The following is a 22,866-nucleotide window of genomic DNA, read 5'->3' as shown; positions in this document are numbered from 1 at the left end:
TGCAGAGCTGCTCAGCGGAGCTGGGCTCAGTGAGATGTTGGGAGCAGCAGTGTCTCCTCGGATGTTCAGAGATCACCACTTCAGGCCCCTGGCCAGAGAGGAAGTGGTTTCCTGCTGACATGCAGCTCTGGAGCCGGGTAGCCCTGTGCCCCACCGGAGCCCAAACGTATTCCCTAGACTTTGCAATTTGTGGTTCTTACCAGGATCGGAGGGCCTCGCTGCCGAAGGACCCAACTGGCCTCTGTCTGGAGCCAGCTTGGTGGCAGGAGAGATGGACCCCTGCTAAGACACGCAGAGCTAAAATTATCCTGCCCTTATTTCTGCAGCTGAGAGACACACACTGTGCAAGTCATGGGTATTATGCTGTCAGTCCATTGATGGCTTCAAACCCCTTGTCTGAGCCATTATTTCATCTCAGGGGTAGGGGAGCCGAGGCACGCCTCCCTGGAGAGGGCTGCTTTTCAGCGCAGGGCTGACAGCTGCTGTGAGCCAGGTCTGTCTCTCCTTCATGCATCTTCCTGAAGGACACGATAGGACCCGGGCCAGGGTTTCCTTTCCACTACCTGGAAGGTAGTATGGGCAAAAATTCTTTTGTCAGTTCCCATTGTGCAGGGATGAGGCCGGAGGCGAAGGCACGCAAAAGGAAGCAGACCTTTCACAGTTGATTACTCCACTGGCTAGCACTTCTTCCCAAGGGTTGCTGCTGCTTAACCTATTGGTTAAGAGTTTGGAGTTAGACTGCCTTGGTTGGATTCCAGCTGCACTACTTCCAAACCATGTGACCTTGGCTTAACTTCTCTAAACCTTAGTTTATAAACTTACCTCATTGTTGTTGTAACTATCCAAAGAAATAATTCACATAAAAAGCTTAGCAGCATCCTGGCATATAGAAAGTCTCCAAGACACTCTATTTATCGATGATGATGATGACCCGATAGTTGTCTTAGGTGCTTCTGCCCTTGGACTTTCCCTGGCCATGGCATGGAGATCATCTGGTCCCAAGTTAGGGGGTTATTGGAATGACTTTCCTGGTAGTTGGGGTGCGGGAGGGGAGGGCAGGAAAAGAAATGAGGGTGGTTTGAGAAATATTAAAATCAAATTCTTGACACTTCTGGGCGTACCTCACCCTGCTTCATACTTGGATTTGGACTTCTAGGTTCAAAGCCAAACTCAAATGGCCAATGTTCTTAGAAAGCTGGCTCAAACCACAGTTGCTCCAGTGTTCTTAGCAGGCGCAAGGCCGTGTTCCTCAGCTGGACCAGCTCTGAGCTAAGCAAAGTAAGAAAGGTTGTCTTTGCCTCTCCAGCCTCCTTCCTTGGGGGCCCCTTTTACAATAGTGGTCCCCCACTAAGGCTTGTGAGGTTTTCACAATCTTTTCTTGTTCCTATCAATACTTGGTTTTAGAAAAGGATCTGAAAAAAATTCACACTGAGGTGTAAATGACTGACAATCTATAGTGTTACCTCTTCAGGGGAATTCGGATTTTGATATAGAATAATACACTTACACATTAATTTTCAGAGTGGGGAAGGCATTCTGGGGCATTAGGTCTTCCTACTTAGGTGGCTAATTACTTACTCTATCCTGATCTTCAAGTCTCTCCTCTGTGGCTCAGCCTTATGGGGGCATGATTAGCGCCAGTTGAAGAGGGGAGCCCAATTATTGTCCTGATTTACAAGACACATTTTTGAAAAGTTTCTCAGGGACTGAATCTCATGCCCTCTCTCCCCAACTTGCTCCTAAAACACTTCATTTATGGGAGAAGCTATTAAAGTAGGTGGCTGCTTTTTTTCTTGCTGAGTCAGGGGACGAGAGGCATTTCTGGGCACCTGAAACCCATTCAAGAATTGGAAAGGACCCCCAAGTCCCCAAAACACAGGCTTGTTTTAAAAGGATCTTCACCTTCGATATCCCTTGTCCTTTTATTTATGTTGTCATTTGCTTGTCCAGGATGCAAATATGTACTCTTACCTTAGTATTGCCTCAACAAGTATTATGGTATCATTTTGAAGGCTTTCTGCTTCATGGTCACCCACATCAATGCTGTATGTTCTAGAAAGAGTAGCTTTTTTTAAAAGTGTGATACATAGCAAGAAGGTATGTAATGTACGTGTCATTTCATACAACAATACTTACTGTATGAAAGTAAAATCACACTGTATGAAAGTGTGAAAATCACTGTTGGATCTCTGAAACTGATTTCATTGATTTCATAGGTCACTTCAGTTAGGAGGCCAGGAGTCATGTTTGAATCTGGCTTGCACAAGCACAAATGGGCATGTGTGGTGTGAGTACTTCCAATGACGGTGCTGACAATGACAATGTTGGCCCTTGGTAAGCCTGGCTGGAGGTGCCTTCGTGAGTTCTTCACTCATCTCTCACATGAGGCCACTCTTTGTCCCAGCGATACACCAATGATGTCTTGAGTCCTAGTGGGTCTCCCAGGAGTGGGGGCAGTGAGGGTGGGTCTGGGATTCACAGCCAGCGAGCGACACACACATGATCCACATCACCAGTTCTTCTTGCCATAGTGGAAATGGCAGAAGGGAGGGGAAAGGAATCAGTGTTAGTGGGGAGAACCAGGCAAAGGCTAATGCTGTGGAGCTACACTTTTGTCCCAGTTTATATGGGTCCAAGACAGCCCCTGCCCCCTTACCTGCTTTTCCCAAGTTGGCACATTTTTCTTCTGTGGATGACTGGACTGGGGAAGGCCCCTGCCCCTTTACGGTCAGTGTGAGACAGATTCGAGGTGTAGGGACATAAACCAAAAGGAAGGCTGTGACAGTGCTGGCCTGGAAATGGTTTAACTGAGGACAAAGTGAGACACTGAGTATTTGCTTCCTCCGTGATTAACTCATCAGTAAATCCAGACATGCGGTCTCAGGGGGCAACCTCTGCAGCCCATTATCATGAAGGCTCATGTACCCTGGGAAGTGATTCCCCTGCTATTTTATACAAGCTGAGAAACTGGTATTTTACACAAGCAGAGAAACACACAAAATTGGAGTGTGTTTGCTAGAGGAATTGGTATTTATCTGAGTCCCATTAGATCAAAAGCCACCTGGGCCTTGTGATATTTGGGTTAAAAACAGTGCTGTTTAGGCTCATATTTACAGCTATGTGAAATCTCAATTGTATAGACGTGAAGTCTTTATATATTCTTCCTAAGAAGATGGCAAACTTCTCCAGGGCAGAGACTGTACCTCTTTCTATTGCATATCTCCTGCAAAACCTAGAGCTGTGCTGTACCATTTGTTGCTGTTCAATACATATTTGTTAAATGAATGATGTAATTTGTGGTTTAACTTCTACAAATTTTTATCTCAGACCAGCTTTTCTCAACACTCAGCCCGCTCCATGGGCCCCTCCTTGCCTTCCCAGTCAGTGTGTGCTGAGGGTATGCGCACAAAACATAATTAGGAAGGCAAATCTACTTTGAAGTGCACACATATAAACAAATGTAGGCCAAAGGCAAATTTAGACGATTTTTCAGAATTGTCTGCTGTTGTTATCCATGACTCTAGGCTGGCCCAATTTTTACAGATAATCAGGTTATGGTTGATATTGGTTCTGAATTTCCACTTTAGAACAGAGGAAAAAGGTGGGAGGATGCTGTGAGCACGGATTAGGAGAAAATAAAGTAATAAAAACCCTGGAGTTCTGGTGAATTGAAGACACAAAAACAAAAGGGATAGTACTTTCTTAGCTGAAGTCTATGTGAATTTCCCTTTAGGCCAACTCGCCATGGTCTCTAATTCTATTTGTTCTCTCATCAGGTTCCTTCCGGGTTGGGGTGAGGTGTGGGTGGTAGGTAGGATTTCCAAGACCAGAGCAGTTTGTTATTCCCAGCCCCCAGGGAAGAGTTCTGCTTTACAGCTTTTGCTAGGGCCTTAGCATCTCTCCTAGAACTCTGGGTTGCTGGAGAAAGTGCTCCTTCCTCTTCCGAGGCCAGGAGCAGGGAGTTTGTAGAGGTTGAAGGGTAGAGGGTAACAGGATCTTTGCAAAGTTTAGGTCAGGGTTCTGACTTGGAATCATATGCTCAGTCTGGACCATTCAGAACCCCTCTATCTCGTCCAGCTTGCAGAGTTCATAGCACATAATGAGGACTCCAAACAAATGAATGAGTGGGTGAGTGCATGAACGAACTTGCTGGAAACAACCGAGTGCTCTTGCCCCTTTGTCATTTACCTACACTTTCCAGTGACCCTATGCACTCCCATTCAGAGGAGGTGACTTACTGGGCCACGTACTTGGAGTCAGTGGACGGTGATGTAACTGTGTTAGGCGGGCATCTATTTGGTGTAAATCAAGGGACAAAAGTTTTTATTTCCCTCAAATATTGGGTCATCTCCTGGTGACCATGCCATTGAACTGGTCTGAAATTCCCATCATTATGGTTACTAAGAGGTTAGATGACAAAGCTAAAGAACTGAATTTCTTTAGGAGGTCACAGAAAAATGTAATATTTATTTATTTGAGAAATATTTTACTTAGGATTCCACCTTTAACCCTCTCCCAGGATAGCTGGTTGATCCCTTTGTTAACAAATGTAGGAGATATAAAGCACGTGTTTTAAAAGCAGAGAACCTGGCAGTGATGGAGGAAGGATCTAAGGTGAGATGACAGCTCAAGGCTTTCAGCTCAAAGATTGACTGGATCCCCAAGGGGAGACCTTTGCCTCTGCTATTTAGAGAGTCCTGCTTCCCAATTTCATCCAGGCTTTGCCCCATCCCCAGCTGGAAGTAGCATTCAGTTTTCCAGGCTCTTGGATATGATGAATGCATCTAAAGAGCAATCTTGAGGGCAACCCTGTAATCTTAGCTCCTCCCTGGGGCAGCAGCCACCTCTGATGTAAGCGTGGCAGGAACCTCCTTTACCGTCCACTTTGAGGGGCAAAAAGTTGCGTTTGTCCTAAAGGAAGATTGGACATAAATATGGCCTAAGAGTAGTGAGAACTCTGATCTGCTTTTTCTTCTGAGTCTCACACCTTGCTGCCTGATGAAGTATCCTAAAATGCTGCTGTTATGATGTCACAATTCTGCTCAAAGACATCTGGAGGCTGTCCGTCAGCTCAAACTCCCACTATTCCACTGTGTGCCACCAATTTCACTTATTTGTCTCCTTTGGGACAGAGCTACAGGTAGGAGAAGAAAAGGCCTAAATGTCACGTTGGACTCATTTAACAAATTTGCAAGAAAGCATGACAAGCACATTGGGTAAATGTATATGACAAATTTTTTATAATGGTCTACAATATGTAATTTATTTATTAAAATTGGGAAGCTTAGAAAGAACATTCAACTGGGATTGGGAAAACTTGAATATGAATCCCACTTCTGCTGTATTACTCATGATAACTCCTTGGATCATTTAGTTTTCTTTTGGTGTCGCCATCTCCTCAAAGGTACTTAGCCCATCAGATGGATGTGGTGATCAGATTAGACAATTGCAAGAGAGTCCTTTCAAATACCAAATTTTAAATTCAAAGCACTTTCAAATACAAAATTTCATCAGTTAACAAAAATTAGAGATTGCATTAATTTTTAAGTGAAGTGCTATTTCAGTTTTTTGTACTTAATTAAATGAGAAATCTAATGAAAAGTATTCCGTCTTGCTGAGACATCTATGACTTTCAGCAACTCTGCTACTTCCTGAAGGCGCTGGGAAGTAGATGGTGGGAGATCCATCCCGCATCTTCCGCATCCAGTCAGCCCAAGGAGGAACCTAGGTCTCATCCAGAGGACCACCCTGGACTGGCACTTCCTTTCTCTTGAAAGAGAAGCTAAGAGGAGTGATGCTCTGGTTACGTTTTAGGAGAGGCCAGCCAAGGGGTCTGAGATTGGTGCGCTCATTAAAATACACAGGGATGAAGCAACCCAATCAGTTGTAGAGTCTGTGTGGGGGAGTGCTTCCGGGGTCAGGTTGGGGTGAGTGGTTACACCTGCTTCCTTCTATTTTCCAGGGCAAATGGCTTCAGCTGCTGCCCAGCAACAGCCGGTTCATCAAAGCCTTTGAGAGTAGCTTTGAAAATGTGTCAGCCAATAGGCAGGCAGGACTGGCCCAGCAGCTGAGGGACCCCTCCCCCTCGCTGGAGCCAAGGATGGGGAAGGAGCAGATGGAGGCTTCGCTCCCCTTGGCTGGCTCTCAGGGCACATTGTCCCACACTCAGGACTCAGAAACTGAGACCAAGGCAGACCGTTCACAGGCTTTTGCTCTTGGCCCAAAGCTCCGGAAGGAAGGAATCTTATAAGCCCCTGTGCAGCGTCCTTCGTGGGGCTGAGACGCTGGATCTTATCCAGGGCAGGCACCCTGTAAGGGTTTGTCTCCTATTAAATTTGCCTCGAGTCTTCTCACGTGTCATTAATCAAGCAGCTGAACCGTCACTGCGGAAGCATGGCATCTATTATGGTCTCTGAGGGATCCCTTTCTCTAGATTCCAGACCTTTTGGCTCCTGGAAGAGAGACATCCATCCTGCCAGGAAGGCCCAAGCCTGCAGCACGTTGCAGGCTGCTCAAGAGACTTTCCCTGCAGCCCCATTGCAATCCCCAGAGTTCTGTGAATCCCCCCGCATTCCTAAGGTCCCTGCAGCAACGAAGCCGACTTTGGGGAGCCACTGCACAGGGAGAGGAGCCTCCAACAGGGATCTATATGGGAGTTCCTGAGAACACAGCCATATGGTGTGTGTCTAGCCTGTTTTGTAAAATATGTTCCACTTTCTCTGTGGCAAGCACCAATCCCCAGAGGCTGAGTTAGGAAAGTTCTCAGGCCTGCTTCCCTTGTCCCCCCTGCCACTGAGGCCCGTGTCTCCAAGCTAATCTTTGCTCCCTGGGAGATGGGAGGAGCCATCTGTCTGCAGAAGTCCACCTCCTGCTTCCATGGCATCCCCAGCCGCACACGCTGTGAAATCTCCTCCTTTGATTTCTAAATAGCGAGACTTGCCGAGAAACACCCATTCAGCCGGAGTTCCCCTTTCAATATCTTTAATCCCAGATGGAATACATAAAGTGAATAAGGCTGTCTCTATACTGATATGAAAAACTCTCTGGCCCAGCGATGGAGGATCGCAGGGTGATGAAAATACAGCAGGAGGAGAGGCTGCTTTTAATATGAAAAGATGAATCAAAATGCACAAATCATAACTGCCTCTCTGCAATAACCTAGCTTCTGCCTTAACCTTTTCAGGATCATAAAAAATAGTCTACTCTCATTTAAATAAATAGTTTATGTCTCTCTGGGCTCTCTTTTTTGCAGACATACAGTAAGTCTCTGAGCACTACATAGACGATCTGAATATATGTAACCACACAGTCGTTACAGAGACGTGTGCACACAGCCACACACACGTTGTTCTAATTCCTTTTGTTCTAATTTCTGCAGTAAATTCTGTGCTTATGAAGCAAGAATTATTTCAGAATTAAACAAAATAAAGAGAAGCATCTGACTCCAGATGGACGGCTCTGCCCTTTTCTTGTTCCAGACTGGTGGAATTTTGAACACTGAAAAGGGAATTTGCTCGGTAGCAAATTCACCCTCACCTAAATTATGTTGCTGATTTTTTTTTCACCTACAAAAAGGAAAAGTCTTGGGGAGAGGTGCATGTGGCTTTAATCTTCGGGGGAGAATACTTAAGCTTCAGGAAAGGATTTAGGTCTCTTCTAGGACTTTCTGGGATTATTCTTTGGCTTTCTCGAGAGAAGGGATTATTTTTCTTCAAGGGAATTTCAAGCAGAAGATAATAATAAATAAATAGCTTTATTGAGCTTTTCTATGTGACAGTTATTACTGTAAGTCTACACGTATCAACTCACTGGTGATCCTTGTTTTATGGATGTGAAAACTGAGGCACAGCAGGGTTAAGTCACTTGCCTAAAGTCACACAGCTTTTAAGTGGTGGACTTGGGATTCAAACCAGCGATCTGGCTCAGAGCCTGGCCTCTTAACTCCTATGATGGACAGAATGAAACAAACAAACCGAAGAAACAACCCATGCAATGACCAGACGATGCCAGCTCCTTATTCAAAGGCTACCTACTAGTTTGTAGATTCTGTATGGTTTCGGCTTCTTCCTTCTCCCTGATTTTATAGTTTTCTCCGTTCTATTGTCCAGCAGCCCCTGCGCCAGAGGGTAGCAGGGGAAGGGAGAGACGGGGGAACTCAAATCCATTCACTTTCAATGCTCATCAGCCATTCCAGTAAATGTCAAGTGAGGAAAATGATCAGTTATTTGTGTCATCCTTCCCATATTACGTCTAATTCCATAAATTAGAGACTTTAACACGTTAAAGATTTTGGAAATGCTACCGGTTCTCATGGTCTTACTTTCCTCCTACTTAAGTTGAAATCATTTTAATAAGCACTCAGTTGGCGTCTGGCAATGAGGAGTGGTGGCCCACCACAATGTTTTCTCAGATACAAGGTTCCATCAGTTGAAAGATGGATCATGTTTTCAATACAGCTTTATGTTTTGTGGGGCATTGATGTGGGTAGAGGGGGTCACCAACCTTATACCTTACAGGTACATGCTGATTGTAAGACGTCTTGGCTACAGAAATGTTAAAATGTGAGAAAAAAAAATGTTTTAGAATTGAGAAAATATAGTATTTTGTCTCTCTCTTTCAACCAGGAACAAGCCTTGTTAAGGTAGCATTTTGTGAGGGTTCTTCGTATGTGGTCTTCCCTCTCTGGGTATCAGAATTTTGATTACAGTTGTCAGCTGGAGTTCAGCCTGGTTCAGAAATCTATTTTTAACAATAGCTAAAGGGTTGCTTTTTTTTTTTTTTTTTTTTTTAAGGTGAGAAGGATTACTTAAGAATAAGAGAACTGACTCATGGAAGGGATCTGAGATTCTTTCTTGTCTGGAGGGGCCTGGCTTTAGAGGTTGCCCCCTAACAGGCTGGGAATTGAGTGGAGATGCTCATCTCAGGCAGAAGGGTTGGAAAAGTCAGAGAGGAGAGCCAGGTTTGAGATGACCAGGGCAAGCACAGAGATTCAAACTCTAGAAATAAATTCAGAACAAAGGGTTTAGAATGAGACAAAGACTAGGTTTGAAGCAACAGCAGTTGAAAAACTAAAGATGGGCTCAGAGGGTCATTGCTGAGAAAGGCCTTGGGATGTCTATGAGTCACCTTCATGAGTAGCTGGTGGATTCTTAAATTGCATGGATTTTGACAAAGGGACAGAGGAAGAGTAGGGGGAATGAAAACTAGACAAGAAACCAAGATTGTTTTGTTCATGGGAGTGTCCCTAGCAAGGGTGTCCTTTGCATAGCACCTGGCCCATAGGAGGAGCTAAATAAATACAATTTGATTAAATTAATAAATAAACTGTCTCTCTAGTAGAAGATTCACTTGTTCATTCATTCATTCTTTCAACAAATTTTATATTGAGTGCTATATATGGGTGTAGATGCTCATAAGCGGGTGGACGTAGGTGCATGATTCCATGGAAGGTTTGAAATTCCACATCTACTGGACACAGACTGCATATAAACAGTTTACTAAACCTTTATGTTAAGCGTGTCCATACGTACATCACACTGTAGTGTGTACTGCTGTTTGTCTCCAATCTCTCCCATTTGAGGACTGGGTGTGGCCTAGGAAACGTCTCTTCTGTTCGGGCAGGAACTGTCTTATTCTTTTGTTTTCTTCTTCATTGTCTATTTTCTGCTGTCTGCGTCCCAGGTCATTCATGTCAGATGTTAGTCCGCGTTGGAGGGAATGCTTTCTTAAACGGCTATTTAAGAGTGATTGTAGTTAGTTTTGCAGTCACTCAAAATATAGACTTGGTCTGCAGAATCCCCGTAATAGCATTCTTGAGCAACGACAGCTGTGTGGTTCTGGGAGTGCTGAAATGGGGGAAGGTTTGTTTTCCTTCAAAGTGTTCAGTAAAAGGTGAGTTGCAGCTATTTATTGCAACATGTCTACTTTTGTGGTGCTGCAAATTTATCTTGCTTGGCTCTGTGGCAGTGGCGGGAGGGGTCAGAACCTGCTCTAGTGTAGATTTCCAGGTCAATCTGAAAAAAGACTAACCCCTTTAGCAGAAGTTATGAATGCTAAGATATGCCCTCCGTGTTCTTATCAAGTGTCTTCTCTGATTGTGGTCGTTGATATTCTACCAAGTAATTGTTTCATATATGCAATGATCTAGGCCAGTGGTTACCAAATCCAATCCATCAATAGGTACCAGCTGAAGATAAAGTTATCACTGGCCACAGAAAAATGGAAGAAAAAAGAACACAGTGCAGTGTGTGCATGTGAGGGCGTGCATACATGTGCATATGCTTGTGTATGTGTGTATATATTTCTTTATATCAGTATTTATGTACCTCAGCGTGGGTGCAAGGTTACCAGCTGTGCTTTTGTGGGAAGAATTATCCTTCCTTCTGAGATCGTGTCCTTCACACTTTTTGGCATTAAAATTATCTTTACTTTACAAATTGATTGCAATAGTGGACAACCATTTTTAATGTTCTTGTTTGGAAAAATAAAAGATTGATGACCCAGTGTTTGCCACTTGGGAATTTCATAAATTTAACAAGGCCATGATTTACATCTGGAAATCACTGAAATGCTGCAGTAGGCACTGTGAAGGGCAAAGAAGGATGACTCTTTGCCCTCCAAGATGAAGCAATTCCTGTGGGAAATTACACATTTGGGCAAAACAGTTGGCACAATGTTAACTTCCAAAGCTGTGTTTGATAAGTGGATTATGTCATCATAGTTGAGTAAGTTAATATTTATTCTATTCTATACCTATTATATTCAAGAAAAAAAATTAACCACCCTGAGGCAAAGAAGGAATGTCCAAGGTTTCAGAAGAAACAAACACAAATTGACTTTCTCCTAAAGCCTGGATTTCACTTAGTTGCCTATGTCAGATTTGCTCTTGAATATTAGAAATGAAGTTGGGGTGGATACATTAAAAATGACTGGTGTGCAGGGAACTGATCTGGAAGTACCAATAAGGGGCTTTGAATCTGGGCTACTCCTTGAGGTATCAGTGAGCTTTTGCTGTGTAACAAAACGTCCTAAAACTTGATGGCTTAAAAGAGCAACCATTTGTTAGGTCGTAAATATGTGAGCCAGTTGGGCAATCCTTCTGGTTTGGGCTGGCTTAGCTAATCTTGGCTGGACTTGCTTGTGTGTCAACAGTCAGCTGGTAGCTAGATTATCTGGTATGACCTCACTCACATGTCTGGCAGTTGACTGGCTGTTGGCTGGTACAATAGCGGTGACTGGATGACATGTTTCTATTCATCCAGTTAGCTAGTGCAGGCTTCTTCACACGGAGGCTGCAGGAGTCCAAGAGCAGCAAGAGAGAGCAAGCCCCAACTCACAAGTGCTTTCCAAGCCTCTACTTGCATCCTATTTGCTATGGTCCCATTGGTTAAAGCAAGTTACCTGGCCAAATCTAGAGTCAGTGTGGGAGAGAGTATCCAAGGTTATGGATACAGAGGTCTGTGAACAGATTAGGGGCCATCACTATCATCAGGCCACCACGTCTGGTGATAGATGATACTCAAGTAATGGTCTTAACAAATTACTAAGTGTCGTTCATCCAAACTGCTCTAACAATTTATTTCAGATGAGGCCAGGAAGAGAAATATAGTGCAGAATTGTAGAATTATAGAATTAGAAGCAAGTTTACAAATAACCTAGCCTAGCCCTGTCATTCAACAGAAGAGGAAATGGAGACCCAAAGAAGTGAAATGACTTGCCCAAAGATGAGAGCTAGGTACTGATAAATCTTTTAAGCATCTATGCCTTTACTCCAGGAATTTAACTTTGAATGAAAGAGAAAACTCCATTTCATCCTTGATTTTGTGAGCACGTGAGATAAGTTGAGAAAAGTAAAGTGAAACCAGATAGATGTTGTCCCTGCCTTCATGGAGCTTATGGTCTAGTGGGAATGTATACACAAAAAACCAGATAATTAAAAAATAGTGTATATACCAGGATACATGTAGGACGTGTGAGGAATCAAGGTGGGCATGAATCCTGAGGGGACAGAGGAGATGTCTATTAGTAGTCTAATCGGCAGCGTTGGTGGTTCACTGGTAGAATTCTCGCCGGTCATTAGTAGTCTAGGCTGTTTAAATGTGAACTCATTAATTCTCATAACAACCTGGTGAGGGAGGTGCTATGAGTATCCCCATTTTACAGGAAAAGAAAGTGAAGCATAGAGAGGTTCAGTGACACGCTCAAGGTCACAAAACTGGTAAGTGGCAGAACTGGGATTTGTAAACAGAGTGCCTGTCTGACTCCAGAGTCCATGTTCTTCATCACTCCCCCGCTGCTGTCTATGGAAATGGGGTTTGGGAGAAGTGGATGGAGTTGAAGGATCATTCAGACATCCTACAGAATGATCTGGTTGAGAACAGAATTCCTGGATAGACATTTTAAATTCTACTCTCTATAAACAACATTCAGGTACTTGCAAATTTTAAACTCCATGAGTGATGCTTGTGAGTGTGTGCATTTGCACATACACACATGCAGTCCTGTGCCCAATTGCACAAGCAGGGGTGAACTCTCACAGATCTATATATAAATTGTCCATATGGTGAGGTTCAGGAACTTTCTTTGTTCCTTCAGTTCTATCTATCTGTCTATCTGTCTGTCTGTCTATCTATCTATCTATCCATCCATCCATCCATCCATCCATTTTTCCATCCATCTACTCACTCATCCATCTATTCTATTTTCATCCATCCATTTCTATTTCTTTCTACTCGGAATCTTCTGACTCCTTCCTATCCTGGGACTGGATTTGTTTTGATTTTGTTTCTATTGTTTATTTACTTTGTTTGCTCAAGTTGGTAGGTTCTGCTTTCTTACCGCCAGAGGCTCTCTTCTCCTGCTAAGGGAGGTGGCTCTCTCTCTATGTTTCTTCTCTTAAACATAAAGCATTAATTGTGTTTCCCATGACAGATGTGTATGTGAGAGCAAAGAAAGCCTTCCTTAACAATGGCTAATCAATCAGAGGGATAAAGCCGCTTTTGCTGGAGGTAGCATATGCCTGGGGAGGAGAAGGAGGCTAACAAATCATTTAAGACTGAGCTCAGACATTCGCTTGTGGGGCGTTTGTGCAACATACTCTTGGAAAGATCTTTAGAGCTTACATTTCCCTGAGAGGCAGAGTTCATCTAACTTCTGATCTGGGTTCTTCAACAGTTTCTATATCTCTACACTGTTTGTTAGTATCCATTAACTTTTTGTCCTCTGATCCTGTCTAAATATGAGAAATGCCCTAACTACAACCAAGGACAGCCCCCTTATATTACTTTTCTATTGCTGACATGAAAAGTGACCACAAACATAGTGATTTAAACAGCGCAACTATTATCTCACAGTTCTGAAGGTTGGAAGTCTGACACGGGTCTCACTGGGCTAAAATCAAGGTGTTGACAGGGTTGTGCTCCTTTCTGGAGGCTCAGAGGAGAGTCTGTTTGCTTGCTCCTTTGGGTTCTTGGGCTGCATTTAGTTCCTTGCAATTGCAGGACTGAGGTGCCCTAGGCTTCAAAGTCAGTTCTCAAATGAGAAATTGTAGAGTCATTCTCAACTCTTTCCCAGCCTCCCTCATTCCGAACTCCCCTCATCTGTCACATCAGATCAAGTCCTGCTGATTCAGCCTTTCCAAATCATGGCATTTTGTTCTTTCCTCTCAAGTCTGTTGTCTTAGTTTGGCTCTCATCCTGTCTCACCTGAGGATTTATAATAACCTTGACTGGCTTCACTTCCTTCCAATCCCTCTCCACTCAGTATCTTCTCAAAACACAAATCTGATAATGGAAGCGATCAGACCAACACTCCTTTAAAGTGTTTTACTAGCTGGTCACAATGGGTTCTTTAAATTACATCCTCCTCTGTGACCTCCTATCACACTTTACTTTCTGCTCCTGCCTCCTTAGAAAGAGCACTCATTGTTGGCCAAACCCACCAGGGACCTCTAGACTCTGTGCCTTTGCCCAGGCTGTTCCTCTGCCTGAATTCTCTTCTCCACTCAACTCCGCTTGTCAAAATCCACTGGTAATCTTTGATGTGCACATCAGATGAGGCCTGCTCTAAGAGGACGTCTTTGATTTCCCAGGTGGACTTGGTCTCCCCTACCCCCAGCATCCCCCCTGTGGCACTCCGAGTCTTTAGCTCACCTATCCAGCTGTTCGAGTCACTTATTTAAATCTCTCATTCTCTTGGTTCATGCTCAACATGACAAGGATGTCTTAGTCATCTCTACATCCCCCACAGCACACAGTAGGCTCCAACGACTGTTTGCTGAATTGACCTGATTTTGCTGAATTGGTGCAATGTTTTATGCAACAGCTAAATGGTGATCATGAATGTCTATGGAGGCAGAGTCCTACCTGGAGCAGCCACCTTCTGAGGGGTCATCTGGGTCAGTGCTTGTCAGGACCTCTGGAGACAGGCCTGAAGGAGAAGTAGCTTGTAGCAGGGATGCACAATTCCCTAGAAATCTGTCACGGTCCATTCTTCACCCCTCTGCATCCTGCCCCTCCCTCCAGAGAAGGCGCTTATTTGAGATCTCTTTCCCTTCGTTAGCTGCGCTTGCGGAGCGTCCCCAGCTGCATCTTCCTTTGGTCTTCTCTGGCTTCCACTGTTTGTTTACTTCTTTCCCTGTCAGCCTCTTCCTCTGGCTGTGGTTGTAAATAGAGCTGATGACTGTCAGCTCTGGGGCCTGTGTGGTGAACCTGCCGCACGTGGGCGGCAGGTCGAAGAGACTCTGGAATCAGAAGCAAAGGGTTTTCCCTCATGCTTGGAAGCCGCTCCAGGCACTGGCCCAAGCTGTCCAGAAGGTTTTGCTCCTGACCATCCAAATGGAACTTTACAGACAACAGCATCACATGACACACTGTCTCCGTACCCTCCTGGTCCTTCTCGCTCCCATTCTTGCCACCACGGCCCCCTGATCACAGGTTGGCCAGATGGCAGAGGGGGCATTTGGGCTTGCTTGCAGGGTAGAGTGACAAATGACACTACACAGTCCATGCATTACCCTGTTTCATGCCTAATTTTTTTCTCCTCTTTGAGAAAGTTGGAGCTGTGCTTGATCCAAAACGCCTAGCCGTTCCAAATTCCTAAGTCAGAGTGGCCTTGCTTGTTGGTTATGGAAGGAGAGAGAGACAACCTTGAAGGCAGGCCAGGAATGTGGGGCTTTGTCTGTCCCTTAACACTACCTCGTAGAGCAGATTCCTTCAGCCTGGTCTGCTTTTGAGCCAAAGCAGGTCATCCTCTCTCCCCATGCCAGTCACCCGCTTCACCTCCTCTGGGCTGTGCAACCCAGGGGATCTCCTCCCTCCCCCCTCCATCCTCTTCCACCCCCTCTGTACTCTGCCTCTCCCTGAATTCTCTAGAGCCAGCGGCCCCTCGGAGGCAGCTGCCAGGGAGCGAGCTGTCAGCGGGAGAGCCACACAGGCAGTGCCATCCTGCTGGAGTCTGCGGTCCTCCCCCGACTCTGCGTGGCAGTGCGCATCATCTGTTAGAGTGCCCCCTCCCCTCCCTCCGCTTCCCCACCCCTTCCCCCTGTGCTAGCTCTTTCCCTGTTCATGAGATGCAAAGCCGGGAGAGAAGCAGAGCCAGCGGGAGCGGCTCATTGTAGCAGCTCTGCTAGGGGCACTGAGGTGAGCTGGGCTGCCCCTCTGGCACCCTCTCCCATGTCCCAGGAGGTGGCTGATTCTGTCACTCAGAGCCTTGCCGAGCCATGCCCACCTGGGGCCCACACCAGCCACGCCTTCCCAGCTGCACTGTCTACCACCAGACAGGTAAGAGAGACCAGCTCCTTCCAGCAGGGCCTGAGTGGGTCCTTGAACTGGCCATCCTGAGCCACAAGTCTTGCTGGGAGGTACAGGACAACTCAGGCACGAAAGGTACTGTCCTTGTGTCATAGTCCTTGCTCATTCTCTAACAGAGCTCCTCAGAGTGGATTAAGCCCGTTACCCTTGCCAGGAGCAAGGGTGCAGGAATATGCCCGTTCTTCCCAGTTAGTGAGCGCTAAGCTGCAAACGTTTTTTTTTGTTCTCCTTTCTTCTCCATTGCAACTCCTCAGGTCCCCTGAAACCTGCTTTCTGGTCCAAAAGGATGCTGTTTCTTCCCCCAGAGATCCTGTGAGGGGCTCTGAAAACATTGTAGGTCAATATGGACTATGACACTATCCCTTTTAGTTTTATTCATGTGTTTTTTGGCTGTTGTTTTAAGCGGGTCGCCTGCACAGCAGTCTTGCTGCACACAGCATCTGTTTTGTTTCCAGTGAGCATGCAGGTCTCTGGTGTTGCTGGTGACTAACACTGGTGACACATTCCGATGCAGACGGACTGACAATCACAATGAGTTGGAGCAAGATTAAAATACGTTGGAGGTCACTAATTTCTTTTTTTTTTTTCAGCTTTATTGAGGTATAATTGACAAATAAAATTGTAATATGTTTAAAGTGTACAACATGGTGATTTGATGTATGTATACATTGCAAAAGGATTCCCACCATGGAGTTAATTAACACATCCATTGACAGGTCACCAATTTCTTTTTAAAAAAATTTTTTCCAGATTTTTATTATTACATGCAATGCTGAAATAATAGTTAAAACTTTGCTCACATTCTGGATTATTTTCTTAGACACAGTCTTAAAACTAGACTTGCTGGGATGAGAGTTTTTTTTTAAGTAAGATATAATTGACATATAACATTATATTAGTTTCAGGTACACAACGCAATGATTTAACATATTTGCATATTGTGAAATAATCACCACAATAAATGTAGTCACATCCATCATCACACATAGCTACAAATTTTCTTTTTGGCTGGTCACCAATTTCTAAGCAGTGAGTTGAGGGCACAGCTGCTACCTGCAGGGGGTGACGGGTCCCTGGAACAGCTAAGTGGGTCCTTCTCAGAGCTGTCTAGGTAGTGACTTTTTGGGGGGTGGGGAAAAGGAGGGTGGCTTTTCTCTTTCTGTCTTAGAGTCACTCAATATCAATCCATTGTTTTACTACATACTGAAAACCAGGCCTTCAGATTCCTTCAATCTAACAAAATAAGAAGGATAGTCTACACTCTCCTGCAACTTGGGTTCTTTTTGGATTATTTGTTCCTACAGATTTGGAAAACTTCAGGGTTTTCTTGGAAGATGGAAGAGGTGCTAGAAAGTGGGGGAGTGAGCTAACTGTTACCATGAGATCATACAAGTGTTTGGGAAAAGTGCAAAGCCCTAAACATGCAAAGTGGTCTTATGTAGATGATGGCTGTTATTACTTTGGGAATAATAGCCCCAGGAGCGCTCAGTCAGTCTGGCCAACTAGTCTTTATTAACCGTCTGCTCTCTGCTCAATCCTTAGAGTAGGTTTCCTGGAAGAAGGTCGATGGGAGTGGGGTGAGTGGGGATTGAGTGTGTAGTGTGGCCTGGAGCCCACCATGGCCAGGCAAAGGTAAGCCACCCCTGGGGATTGGGTCCTTTTGGTGCTTTTTTTCAAAAGTAAATTTCACACAGTCCCTAACACACAAACGAGTCTGAAAACTTACTCGTAGTCTTTGTCCAGTTGAGTTAAACCTGCTAATGAAGCCAAGGTCTTTCTCCCGTGAATCAGTGAACTCCAACCTGAAGAACATGGTTCCTTGGCCCCAGTAGCTGTGTCACAAATGCCAGGTGCTCCCAGGGGATTGAGTAAGAGTGTGGATGGACGGCTGAGCAAAACCCAACGTATTTCCACTAAAAAAATCTCCCAGATGTGGATCTCAGTGGCAGGCCAGCAGCAGCAGCAACTGAAAAAAAAAAAGAGACATTGCTTAGAGTGGAAAAAAACCCTGGCCGTCCTGGATTCCAGCCTGCCGAGGGCCATTAGTTGAATTACCCTGGGCCCTTCACTCAGGGCTACTGAACAGCTTTGCGTTTGTAATCTGTAAAATGGGCACAATTACAAGTGCCCTGCTTACCTCCAAAGGTTTTCATGAGGATCAACCAAAAGGACTAATGACAGCTCCCAGTCATTAAGATGCGCCAGGCAACTTGGCTAAGTACTTTCCCTACATTAGGTGATTTGTTTTTTTTTTGAGGAAGATCAGCTAACATCTGCTGCCAATCCTCCTCTTTTTGCTGAGGAAGACTGGCCCTGAGCCAACATCCATGCCCATCTTCCTCTACTTTTTTATACGTGGGACGCCTACCACAGCATGGCTTTTGCCAAGCGGTGCCGTGTCTGCACAAGGGATCCGAACCGGTGAACCTGGGGCTGCTGGGAAGCGGAACGTGCGAACTTAACTGCTGCGCCACCGGGCCGGCCCCACTTTACGTGGTTTAATCCTCCCAATTTCCCAGAGCAAACTGAGGCTCGAGGAGGTTAAGAAACTTGATCAAGTTCAGCTAAAGAAGTGAAAGCACTTTGTAGGTTGTGACTGTGCTGTACAATTGTAAGTTTTGTTGTGTATAACGACTTTATGGATTAGAATTTTTGTCCTGTCAATCCTATCCCACACTCACTGTTTGGTGCTTTCTCATTTTCTCTTTGTCCAAATGCCTACATCTTCAGACACACTAGAAATGCTCCTTTCTTCCCCTCTGTGCCTTGGGGATTAGAATAGTTTTCACTGTCCAAGAAGCATCAGCATTCTCCTCAGGACCTTTATCAGTGTGCTCTGGATGGAATTTTCACAAGGCTTTTGAATTCTTCAATATAAGGTCCTAGAAAGAAGAGGGTCTCAGAAAAGCTGAATGGCTTAAGGTAAATCCCTACCAGGGCCTTGTCTCTCAAGGAAAAGTGTCAGAATTTGCTCAGCATCCTTGTGCATCAGAGTGTACCCACACAGCTCTGTTCCCCACCCCCCGACCCTTCCCAGTGCAGACATTAATGTGCACCAGGAACAGCCCCAAAGCAAGTTGTCTCATTTCCCAAGGGCTCTGTGAAGGGAGGAAGGGGAGCAGTGGATCCCAACAGGAGAGCTGTGCCCTCAGGAGGCCTGGCCTCCACTCAACTATTTCCTGACGCTGTGGCTGCACCAGACCTCATCCCTGGCCCACTGGCTGTGGAGTTTCCCTTTTCACATGACTCTGAGTGGCTGGCTAGAGTGGAGCTGGAAGGAAGGACATAAAAGCCATTGGCCAAAGTTACTAAAAATGGAGGGTTAGAAAGAGCTTCTTTTATATTCAAAACATGGGGAGAGTGCTGAAGCCGCTTTCTGCCCACTGCTGTAGACCCTGGTGGCAAATGGTAAAGCTTTTGTTACTGTCTTGAAGGGGAAGAGATTGATAAGCAGCACCCTGGTGCAGTGTGATAGGAGAGCGCCACGTTTCAACTGGGGCAGTGCCTCGGGTTACATCTCAGCCCCAGGGCTTTGAAAACTAGGTCCCGCTGCTTCTCCATCTCTGGCCCTGCTGCCCCTTCCCCTGCAGCCTCCAACCCCACCCCATTTGGTGTTGGGGCCCTGCCTTCTATGACTCTGATGCTCTCAATGTGACTCCATGTTTTCATAAGGCTGAACAATTTATAATTTATATTTTCTTAAATATCTCATTGAATTCTTCCAATAACACAGTAAGCTGGCATCACCTTAGTAATTCGGATTTCAGAGATAAGGAGGCAAGGTTTTAAGCCAAGATGACCCAGCCATGAAGGGGTGGAGCTGGAGCTTGAACCCTTTTTACCTGATGCTGGAGCCTGTGCCATTTCTACGACTCCACACTACCTCTTCTGGCCAGCATCCTGCTTCAAACGTTGTCTCACTCACCTACCTGAACCTGGCTGGCTCAGTGAAATTCAACAAATATTTATTGAGCATCTTCTTGGTGCTAGGCACTGTGCTAGGTGTTGGAGGTGTAGAGATGAAAAATACAGCTTTTACTTATGTAATGTACATAGGTAATGGAATGTACCTATGCCTGGTACATTGCTGTGACATAGGAGATACCTAAACGTTAGCTGAATAAATGAATGAATGGATCCACTTTCCTGTCCTTGATGAACTTAAGTCTGGTTAGGAGAAGAGAGTTGCAGGCACATAATTGTGCCAGGTGCTGATGTAAAGAAGTGTGCCTGGGAGCACAGTGTAGGGCACTTTTGGAACCTGCGTGTGTGAGGGCAGCTGCTTGGAGGAAGTGGTCCTGAGTGCAGCTTGAAGGATGAAAAGGCATAAAGGAGCCCCAGAAATGTGGAGCCCATGATATGTGCTCAAGATTGTGAACAATGTGAAGTTGTCAGAGCATGAAGCCCAAACCAAGGGAGTGGTGGGTGACTCTCAAGGTAAGCAGGACCCAGCTTTTGGGGAGTTTATGTGTCAGGATCCTTATTAAACCTTGAACTTGATCCTTAAGCTAGAGGGGCTTATAGGTTGTGAGGAGAAGGGAGCATAGCCATGTTTGTGACTTAAACAGGTGACTATGAATAATGAAATTGAATTTAAGGAGGTAGGCTGGATCAGAGACCCAAGACCACAACATGAACAGGGACCGTGAACCAGAACATGAACTAGAACAGTGGGAGTAAGGATGGAGAGCAGGAGAGAGATGTGAGGGAGATTTAATCAGTATGATTTGGCAATTGGTTGACTATAAGAGATGAGAGACAAGGAGTTGTCTGTAATTACTTTCCTGTTTCTGGCTTGAGTTACTCAGTGGATGGTGGCGCCAGAAACTGAGATCAGGAATTCCAGAGGAAGCCAAGATTTGTATGTGTGTTTGAGGTAGGATGGAGGATAAAACGGGTCAGCAAAAGAAGGGGATAAAATGTGCTCAATTTTTAGATGTATTTTCATTTGTTGTGCCTGTGGGACATCTGAGGGGTATGTTCAGCAACCCCTGGGCTATGAGAAGCTATACGATTGGGAGAGGGGCCAGAATTAGAAGGAAAATATTTAGAAATTGTCAGTATACCCAAAGTAGTTAGGACTATGGGTGAGGATGAGATTGCCCAAGGAGTGTTTAAAGAGAGAAGAGCAGGAAGCCAAGCTTAGAAGGTAGGAGAATACTAGCCTCTATCAGGTGGGCAGAGGAGGAGAAGGCAGCACAGGAGACCCAGTGGAAGGGCAGTTAGGAGGGTCTATGGCCATGGAGGTCAAGGGAGTAGAGATGCCAGAAGTGAATGGTCACCCTGGCAAATGCAGCTAAGAGGTCCATAATGACAAGGACCACTGGACCCCACAAGATGGAGGTCGCTTTTTCAGGGAGAGGTGGGGACAGAAGCCAAATTATGAAGGATTTAGGAGAGGATAGGAAGTGGGCAAACATGAGATTCTTTCAGGCAACTTTGCTGAGAAAGGGAGGAATGCCCAAGGGAGGACTTTTTTTTTAAATGAAAGAATATTTTTATTTGTAAGTGTAGAATAACACGGGAGAAGGAGAGAATAAAGACAGAACAGAGAGTTCATAAAGCAGAGTAAGAGGGGAAGGAGGAGCCCAAAGCCATAGGAGGAAGAATTTACTTTGAACAGATAGATCTCAGAGTGGCGGGAAGGAAGGAAGGGTGTGTGTCAGTGTGGCTAGATTTGTAGGGGAGGCGAGGGGGAGAGAGGTGGAGGCATTTCCTACCTGAGGCCTCCATTATCTTGATGAAACAAGAGATGAGGCTGTGGGTGTGTGAAGGATTGCGTGTGTTATGTGAGTCCTCTCTTTCTCTACACTCCGGCTTCCTGCCCTTCAGCTGCCTTCACAGAAGCCAGCTGGCCACTAGGAATCTAATACATAAAAACTGAGTTCACTGTTTAAGATTGAGGGCACAATAGGAATGGAGAAGGGTTGGGGAGGCAAGTGAACAGGTCATCATTTGTATCCTCATCCAAAGTTGAGTTATTACCCTGGGTTCTGGATGTGTATTTGGGTAGCTCAGCAGTAGGAAGAAAGGATGTGGCTGGATTTCACCCCAGGAGCTCCCGGCTTGAGTTCCAGCTATGCCTTAAGAAACGTGACCTTGGGCAAAGTCTTTAAAGCGTAATTTCTGTAGGTGCTATCTAAGAGTCACGCCCACTCTAAACCTCTATGAATTTTGGCACCCACTCCCTAGGAGTCAAATGATAGGTTTTTCTGAAAATGGATTTATTCATGGGGAAGAAAACTCACAATAGAAAATTGACAGGAAATCAATTCCCATTCAAATTCCTTCCTTCTCCTCTGCTTCAATTTCCCTTCACTAATAGTTTACACTTGACATACTCATTTGACTGAAGCACGCACTGTCGTTGGTCACACTACTTAAAAAAAAAATTTATGCACAATTTCAAATTTACATAAGTCAAGAGAACAGAACAATGAGCCCTTACGTACTACCATCAGCTTCCACAACCCGCGTTCCCCACCCTTTGTAATTTTGAAGAAATTTGCAGAGAGCGTATCATTTCAGCTCTAAATATTTCAGAGTGTATCTCTAAATAATAAGATTGCTTAAGAAAAAAACCCCTCAATATTGATATTACACTAATATCAATATCTAATCAGGGCTCAAATTTCCCCAATTGTCTCATAGTATTTTCTTATGGTTTTAAATTCGAATTAGGATCCAAATTTCATATATTGCATTTGGTTGATGTGTTTCTTAAGATATATATATTTTAAACACTGACGACCATTGTCTGAGAGACAGTCTTGTAACCCTACGACACCTCCCGATTTCGTGGTGTTTCTCCAGGGTGAGTAAGCCATTCAATTTTAGGAGACCTAAGGAACGATTGCAGTTCAGACTCCAACTTTTAATTTTAAAATTCCTTCTAGACACACTTAGAAGGAGCAGTATAAAGGTAGTGAGTAAAGAAAGGAGCATAGAAAGAAGCAAGGCCTGAAGGGAGTGGTACGGAGAGGGATGGAGGCTCAAGAGGAACAAAAGGAAATGACAAAGGTCACAGAGACTTATATAACCCTCCCATCCACCAAGA

At 44.9% G+C, this 22,866-nt stretch overlaps 1 protein-coding gene across 3 annotated transcripts in view; it reads left to right on the top strand.

The window, feature by feature from the left end:
- Positions 1 to 5,081: 5,081 nt before the first annotated feature.
- RGS8 (regulator of G protein signaling 8) overlaps positions 5,082 to 22,866 on the top strand; it is a 51,008-nt gene continuing 33,223 nt past the window's right edge. Inside the window, exon 1 of one of the 3 annotated variants that reach the window (XM_070266661.1) lies at positions 5,082 to 5,216. The gene's annotated coding sequence lies outside the window, so the exon portion shown is untranslated. Of the gene's footprint in view, positions 5,217 to 15,214; positions 15,780 to 22,866 lie in introns of those variants that run through there. The other 2 variants (XM_005609766.4, XM_023640681.2) reach the window with 2 other exon arrangements.

This window comes from Equus caballus, chromosome 5, assembly GCF_041296265.1.
Source record: "Equus caballus isolate H_3958 breed thoroughbred chromosome 5, TB-T2T, whole genome shotgun sequence".
Classification (NCBI taxonomy): domain Eukaryota; kingdom Metazoa; phylum Chordata; class Mammalia; order Perissodactyla; family Equidae; genus Equus; species Equus caballus.
The sequence above is the reverse complement of the archived record's forward strand: the minus strand, read 5'-3'. Positions and strand labels throughout refer to the sequence as shown.